General features: G+C 32.8%; 1 long non-coding RNA gene across 1 annotated transcript; it reads right to left on the reverse strand.

Moving 5' to 3' along the window:
- Positions 1-502: 502 nt before the first annotated feature.
- On the reverse strand, positions 503-3,286 carry LOC133810214 (uncharacterized). The gene is made up of 3 exons (XR_009881940.1): positions 2,833-3,286; positions 1,930-1,993; positions 503-769 (listed from the first exon to the last, which is right to left on the reverse strand). It is a non-coding gene; the product is annotated as an uncharacterized LOC133810214 (long non-coding RNA).
- Between the last annotated feature and the right edge of the window lie 2,914 nt (positions 3,287-6,200).

The raw sequence follows: 6,200 nt of genomic DNA on the forward strand, positions 1-6,200 counted from the left end.
AAAAGTTTGAAGATAACCTTTTGCAACCAAGTGTGATTTGTATTTATCAAGGGTGCCATCAACTTAAGTTTAACTCTAAAGACCCATTTGTTCACAACCAAATTCATATTGGGATTATATGGGACTAAAGTCCAAGTGTTAATCTATAGAAGAGCATCATACTCGACCTTCATAGACTTATACCATTGGGGATCAGCAAGAGCTCTTTCAACAGAGGTTGGTTCACTAGGCAACAATGATTCAGGAAGAGGATGCCAAGTAAGCTTTTGACTTATAAATGCCACTTTTGGATTGTGTACACATAGGATGAATTGAAGGAGCTGTTGTGGCAACATCATGAACAACATGAGCAAATGGATTTATGGATGTAGTATCAACAGGAACCGATGAAGTAGCATCATCATTCGGAGAACTGACATTAGTGTCAAAACTTGCAAGAGGAGATGGAGAAGTAGCCACGACAACAAGAGAATTTTCATCAGGAATATCTGGAGAAGGAGTAGCATGTGTAACGTCCCTAAGGTAGGGTACGTCTGCCACATACTCGTAATTCTAGGGTTTACGAGTATGTAAGGCACTTGACCAAAAGAATTAAATAAAATGATACGAAGAAATACAGAAAAATTTAAACTTTTATATAAACTTATTAGAAGAAATTATTACACGTATGAATACTTTAAATTTAAGGCAGCCATATGAAAACTCTAAACCATTATTGCATTGCTACTGAGTCCGTGCTCCACAAGTTGCTCAACAGCTAAAGCCACACCTGGAAAAATGTTGGAAAATAACATAATGAGCTAACGCTCAGTAAGCAAATCTCATGCATACACATACACATGAATGTCGTGAGTTTGTAGTGCACATATACTAATATGCTTACTTATATACTTATGCATTTCATTTATTGCTCATGCACTTTCAAACTTTACTTTTATGCTCTTTCTTTTAGTTTCACATTTTTATGGGCCCAATATCACTTGTGCACACTGTTTGATTCAGCCAATGCCTGCAGGGCTTGTTACACATATCATATAGAATCCCATGGGTTCTCCTCCGGCTAGCCATCATCTCAGCTAGGCTCATCATAACACTCATTTCATCGTTGCCATAGCTGCCATACTTATTACACATATGGAGGAGAAAGACGGAAACATGGCAAACATATCTGAATGGTCAACTCTGACCTAGCCCACACTAGTGGGCAGCCACTATAAGTCTTATAGACTTCCGTCTTCTTTACTGAACTTACTTGATTGCTTCATCAAAACAGTGGCACCCTTTTTAAACATCTTATTATCACTTTGCTTAAGCCTTGTGTCATTAAAATGTTTAACTTTACATAAGACTTTTCAAGACATTTCATAACTTTTCTCATATTCATATGCATGGTCTTATATCACATAATAATATATCACATAACTGTACATGCCATGCATACATGCTGATGCTGAAATGCCAATGTTCGTGTTCATGACTGATGTTGATGGTATTCAATCAAGGCATTGTATCACATCTCATATAACTCAAAACATCTTTAGTCATAATACATGAAGCTTTGGGTTGGTGGCGTTGTTATACCTTAACGTAGAGCTATGGCTCAGGTCTAAGGTTTCCAGCCTAAAAACTTAAACGCTTCATATATCATAACATATAACAAATCATGAACATAGAGTAATCCACATATCCATCAGCATAAGAACACATACTTGCACATAATTCATATCATTCTTAACCAAGTAAGACATCTTTCACATATCACAGAATTCATCAATTACATATCACACAACACCCTTATGGTGTTCATATAACCATTCTTCACATACTTATCATATGCATCATCATCATACCATACTTAACTCATCAGATGTACACAATCAATGTAGTCATGCATCTTACACTTAAGCACAAAAGGTGAGATTTACTTACCTTAGGTCCTTAGCTTATTTTAAAACGGCTCACCAAGAGTCAATCAATCAAATCCATACAAATCCTATTCAAGGCACATAATTTATTAAATTCTATCTAATCCGTAAATATACACTATTGATAGTGTATATTAATCATACCAGAAACTATATAAATGATAATAATAATTATAATCCTAACAACAATAATAATTATCGTCTATAATTAAACTTATTTCGATATTAATAACAAAATACTTCAATAGCAATACGTATATGGATGTATATATTCAAATAGTCATTTTATAAAAGAAATCATATTTGTAACATAAAGTTGTAATAATCAATATAATGATAATAATATAAATATAAATATTTATATTATTATTAATTAGTCATAATATCAATTCCAGTGATATAATAAATATACTTTCTCCAAACTTCACTGGTCTTACAAATATCAATAACTGTAGGAAACTAATATTTGATATTATTTTAATATTCAAATATTAATATACAATAATAATGGTTAGATAATAGGTTTACTATAAATCATACTTTTCATATATATATATATATATGAATCTGTATTCTTGATTTACTTAACAAAATAATAACAATAATAATTAAAATTACTTAATCATAATAATTTCCATATTAATATAAAATCAATTAAATATGTATTTTTATACTTGATTTAATATCTAATATTTTCTAGAAAATTAGACAGCACAACGGCTATAAAGTGGACAAATTCCAAAATCAAAACCTGTATCAAAAATATATATAATCCCAGACAGCCAGTAAATTACAGAAAATATTCCATATATCAATAATATATAATTATATACCATAAATACGCATAATAACAATTACTCTAATCAATCACAATTAAATCACAATATATAGGTTAAAGAAATTATACCAAAATGATCGGGTTCCACAATAAGTCAAACGATGATTTTCTGAGACTCAAAACGTACTTCGGAACCTCGAACACTAAGTTTCGACCGTCGGTCTACGATGGATCGCGGTGGCTCGTGGTGGGCCCACCACCCAACTATGGTAGATGTAGGAACAAGTTATTGGGTTTTGAAGCCCACAACACGAGGAACACGATGGTGGTGACGGATCGGCAAACGGATGCCCGAGGTGGCCGAATCGCAACTTTGAAGTCGCGGGGTGGCCGAACTTAAATCGAGTGGTTGAGGCGTTTAATCGGCGAGTGAGTTCTAGATTCCCGCGTAGGTCGATAGTTCGGAGGCCTCTGAATCCAACGGTCCGGCGCGTGGCTAAAAATGGTGGCCGGAAAGTACTCCTGCGTCGTCGGCAACAGTAATACGCAGAGGAGAGAGAGAGAGAGAGAGAGAGAGAGAGGGGGGGGGGGAGAGAGAGAGAGAGGGGTTTTCTGAGGAGAGAGAGAGAGGGGCTCGGGTAAAAAGAAAGGCTGAAGCCTTTTATTTTATTTTATTTATTTATTTTTTATTATTATTTTTTTAAATTACACTTGGACCCAAAATATTAAAATTCTTTTCAAATAAGTCCTTTAGCAAAACTTTCTTAATTTTATAAAAATCCTCAATTAAAATTATATGACATTCGGGTCCTATACTTGACTACTCAAGTTTCTCTCTCTTTAATCTCATTAAAAACATAAAATGATATTTTAAACACTATTTTTCCATTACTATTTCTTAAATTTGTAAACTTGTACATTTTATGTATTAAAACTCTGATTTATAATAAAAAAATGTATAATGAAAATGTTGGATATTACAGCATGAGCAACACCTTGTGGAGAATGATGAGAACCAGTAGGTTGTAGAGAGGAAGTATTAGCAAAAGATGAAGAAAAAAGTGTATTAGAATCTGTATGAGACACAATAATCATCAGCATCACCAAGATGTGCTCGTGGTTGGGGAGGCCCATTCTTGGGTGTAACAAATGCCTTGTAAAATCGATAGTGACACACAGCTATCGAGTGACGAACTTTCAGCCAAACTTGGCAAAGTAAACGGGGGTTTGGGTATGGTCCACGAAAATCACCTCAACCAGATCCACAACTCATGGAATCTTGATTAGTAGCAGCTATTGGAAAAGACGTAATAGACCCACGATATCCACCATAAAAGTTTCTTGAAGATGCAAAAGAAAGGTTGGCAGCCATCTTTGTAAAGGGCTCACCAACTGTTTGATGTCTTTCCAACCTGTTTTCATAAGCTAAGAGCAAAGATTGCACATCCTCCATAGAAAGAGGGTCAGATCTAGAGGTAACATTAACAACAACTGGATCAAAGTCAGGACCTAGGCCATTCATGAGATGCATTACAATATCACTTTCATCCATGGGAGAACCAGCAACAACCAAACTATCACAAAGAAATTTAACTTTGTCATAATTGTCAGAGATGGAAAGATTACCCTTGCGAATGTTGGAAAGTTGAGACTTGATTTGAAGAAGTCTTGCTTTCGTTTGACTGGAGAATTTTTGCTCAAGAGCTTTCCATCGGGCATTAGAGGTGGAACATTTTGCCATGGAGGCCAAGACATCTTCGGACATGGAAGAACGCAGCCAACTAAAAAAGAGTTGATCCTTGCGTTTCCAAGTGGAGTATTAAGGATTCGGAGAGCCATCAATAACCTTTTGTGGTGGAGAAACATCCGAGTACAAAAGATCATCAAGATCGTGGCCAATCACAGTTGGTTCAACTTGAGATTTCCAAGAAAGAAAGTTGAGTCGACCGAGCTTCACCGTGATAGCAGAGTTTAAGGAATTTGGAAATGGATTCCAGGCGATAGACGCCATTGTTGAAGTAAGCAAAGAAAAAGTTGTGGACGTAGACATGGAGGAAGAAGAAGCAGTAGCAGAGAAGGCCATTTAGAATTTCGTCAAAGGGTTCTGATACCATGAACAAACTCAAAAAGCAAAGGACTATTTAGAGTGTTTGAATGAAAACTACTAAAAAGCTTTTGCTTTAAAAAAAAATCATTTAGCTTCACTGAGTATTGCTTTATTTATAGATGAGATTAGCTACAGAATACAAAACAGAGTTGTTACAACAAACCTGTAACTAATTACATCATTAAGCTAAGCCATTGTACAACTGAATTAAAGACACAATAACAACTTAACTAATCCGAATAGACTAGTTAACTGTCTTGTCTATCATGGGTGAATTTGAACATTTTAATTTTAGTTAGACACTAATGCTTTAAAGGATAAATTTTGGTTTCCATTCCCTTTGTTTAGAGACTTTCTTCGTTTTAGGTTTTTATTTTTTCTATACGTTCATATAATTATAGTTTTAGTTTTCTTTTTTTAGTTAAGTTTTATTGTCTAAATTTCTGGAGACATATCTTTTTCATGCTCGCCACATTTTTCACTATGCAGCTCATGAATTGACTTAACATGACTTTAGGCTAGACGAAAAATTTATTAGGATAGAAATTATCCTTCCACCTAATTGTAAAATTTTGTTCATTTGAATGGTGATACGTTCTATTCCGACAAAAAAAAAAAATTATTTATGATTAAACAATTAGATAGTTTATATGATATGAAAACATAATTAGACTTCTTCAAAAAAGAAAACATAATTAGACAATTAGACTTAATTAATAATATTGGTGATGACAAAGCAAAATTACGTATGTAACAGAGATATTTGGTAAATAAAATTAAAATTATCAATTTATAAAGTTTAGTATTTTACTACGATAATATTTTATATAAGTAAACCTATTTAATACTTTTATAGTCTTTCGATTAAGTCAAGTTAATAAATATATATAATATATAATTTTTTTTAATGGTAACATATAATAGTCTTTCAAAATTGATATTTAATAGTCATATATTGGCATATGAGATGTATATATCAAATGTATATTATATATTAATATAAATGAGTTTCATAATATTAAATTTTTGAGTAGGTGGCACAATATGCATACATAAATTCAAGCATTATATTTTTTTTCTCAAAAAGTAAAATATGTACAAAAATGTATTAGTAAGAAGAAAGTAATACAAAGGGTGGCACAATATGCATACATAATTTATTAAATTGCAGTAGTTATTAAAATACAAAGGGTTTATGCTTTTTTTTTTAATTTGTGTTTTGACTCATTACTTGGTTAGATCCTGTGTTTTAAAAAATTACTTTTTGGACCCTGTGTTTTCTAAAATAGTTCAAATATACCCATAAACCCGACTTTGATAAAAAAAATTTGAACTAAAATCACAAATAATTCATCAAACTAACAACTCAGAACAAAAATACAGTCATTCT

Source organism: Humulus lupulus, unplaced genomic scaffold (assembly GCF_963169125.1).
Source record: "Humulus lupulus unplaced genomic scaffold, drHumLupu1.1 SCAFFOLD_130, whole genome shotgun sequence".
NCBI lineage: Eukaryota > Viridiplantae > Streptophyta > Magnoliopsida > Rosales > Cannabaceae > Humulus > Humulus lupulus.